The sequence below is a fragment of the Impatiens glandulifera genome, unplaced genomic scaffold (assembly GCF_907164915.1).
Source record: "Impatiens glandulifera unplaced genomic scaffold, dImpGla2.1, whole genome shotgun sequence".
Taxonomy (NCBI): domain Eukaryota; kingdom Viridiplantae; phylum Streptophyta; class Magnoliopsida; order Ericales; family Balsaminaceae; genus Impatiens; species Impatiens glandulifera.
In genome coordinates, this window is record NW_025918871.1 from 47,501 (window position 1) to 50,000 (window position 2,500).

The 2,500-nt window shown below is 41.3% G+C and overlaps 1 pseudogene; it reads right to left on the reverse strand.

The window, feature by feature from the left end:
• LOC124917173 overlaps positions 1–2,500 on the reverse strand; it is an 8,831-nt pseudogene that overhangs the window by 4,642 nt on the left and 1,689 nt on the right.

A 2,500-nucleotide genomic window follows, 5' to 3' on the forward strand; every position in this document is an offset into this window, starting at 1 on the left:
ATAAGTGATGCTATACTTTACAAAACAGCAAGTGGATCCAAAGAAGCTTTTAAAATGTCTTTTCTACAATCTGTTTTATAACTTGCTGGGTCTTTAGGCTCACTATGCTTGTGTGGTGTAGGTACACAGCTTTAGACTTTAGTTGACAAGTGAAGGGAGGCTTGGAGTGGGGCAAGGTGCGGGGATGTGTGTGAAAGGAGGGACCAAGGCAGAAGACCGAGCCCTTGTTGGGTCTTTTACTTAAAGTCTGTATTTTATAAACAAAGGACCTTGTCTTGTTTTTATAAACTGGAATTTTGTAGCACCACTTTTATACTTAACAAAACGCTTCCGCAACGTTTCTGTTTTTCCTCTTATGTTTGCACGGTCTCAAAACATTCCCTCACTCGGTCTGTGTAGATTAGGAGTGAGGGGTGTTACAGTTGGTATCAGAGCAATGGTCCAGATCCTTAGTACTTTCACACATGCTCCTGCAATTGCACCTCCAAGAGCTCACCTTAAGAATCTGTAAGTTGTTTTGAATTCAGCATAAAATCATTTTCTTTACAATTACATTAGTTCTGCCAAAATAATATATTGATAAAGGTAGTAAATCAGCTTGTGCATCTCCATAAAATGTTTAAACTGATAATAAGATGTAAAGTGTTATTCCCATTAGAACCATGAGAAGAGGAACCAGGTCCAATGTTTCTACACCCTTAGAAGAGACAGTCCAAGACCACTTCTTATCCGACCTAGTTGATGCCTTGAGGGATCAAAATCGCATGCAAAATGAGCAGATGAGGGACCAGAACCGAATCCAAAGTGAGCAGATGAGGGAAATGTTCCAGGCTAATGGGAACAACCGCAACTCCAGCCGCAACACTAATGATGGCAGCCAACGACCAATCTATAAAGAGTTCATGAGCTTCAAACCAGCAGACTTTAGAGGAAGCACAGACCCATTGGAGGCGGAAGAATGGCTGCGATCCATGGAGACGATCTTCACGTTCATGCAGTGCAGCAACTCAGACCAGGTTAAGTGCGCTTCCTTTATGTTTAAAGATGATGCTAGGATCTGGTGGCAAGGAGCCAAGTCCACTCTCGACCTTAATGCAGCAACTTGGGAGGAGTTCAAAGCCGTTTTCTATGGAAAATATTTCACATTGACCACCAGAAACAAGTTGGCCAGGGAGTTCCTGGAAATTCGCCAAGGTGATCTAAGTGTTGCGGAGTATGTGAAGAAGTTTGAGAGGGGCAAATATTTCGCACCTATGATAACGGGCAGCAATGAAATCGAGCTGAACCATTTCCTGGAGGGCCTTAATGCAACCATTGGCCGTGATGTGATGCTGAGCAATGCTGCAACCATGAGGGAATCAATTGATAGGGCGCTGATGGCAGAAAAGTACAGCAAGGACATAGAGAAGGAGGAGCAGGCCAAGAGGAAAAGCTATCCAGGACGAGAATCTCAAGAGTTAGAAACAAAGAAGCCCTTCCAGCCGAACCACTATCAGAATCCTCTCCCCCAGCAGGCAAGAAGCACTTGGCCAAATAGAAATTTGCAACACCAGCAACACCAACAAAGCAGAATGCAGCCCACCAAGCCAGCAAATCTTGCTAGCTTGTCCATCCGCACTTGTAATCTTTGCAAGAAGGCACATGTAGGAAAATGCGTCTAGGGATCTATAAGAATAAAACCAGAGTTTTTGTTAAGTTTAATTTCGAGGTCGAAATTCCTTTTTAGTGGAGTTGAGTTGTCACACCCTAAAAATCATATTCTGACCGAGTGCCTTCGGACCTGGCCAAGATCAAGCACTCTTGTGATTGGAAATTAGGACCAAGGAAAATTCTGAGATTTAGGACCGATAAATATGTGTTAGGACCGAGAAATATGTGTTAGGACCTAGAAATATGTGTTAGGACCGAGAAATATGTGTTAGGACCGAGAAATATGTGTCAGGGCCGAGGAAATATGTCTTAGGACCGAAGAGACCGAAGGACAAGCTATGTCGCGACCGAGGGGGTCCGACCGGGGAGTCTGACTGTTTATATTTTCCAGCCCTTTTTGTTTATGGCATGCAGGTGATGAGGCCTTTTATTATTATATTATTTAACCCAAGTGATGACAAGCATGTGACCAAGCCCTTTGTATTATTATATTAGTATACTTAAGTGTTGACAAGTCATTTCTATTAGCCCATGCTTAAGACAAGATAGTGACAAGCCCTTTGTATTATTATATTAGTATACTTAAGTGATGACAAGCCCTTTGTATTATTATATTAGTATACTTAAGTAATGACCAGATATTTCTTATTAGCCCATGCTTAAGACAAGATAGTGACAAGCCCTTGTATTATTATATTAGTATACTTAAGTGATGACAAGCCCTTTGTATTATTATATTAGTATACTTAAGTAATGACCAGATATTTCTTATTAGCCCATGCTTAAGACAAGATGGTGACAAGCCCTTTGTATTATTATATTAGTATACTTAAGTAGTGTCAAGATATTT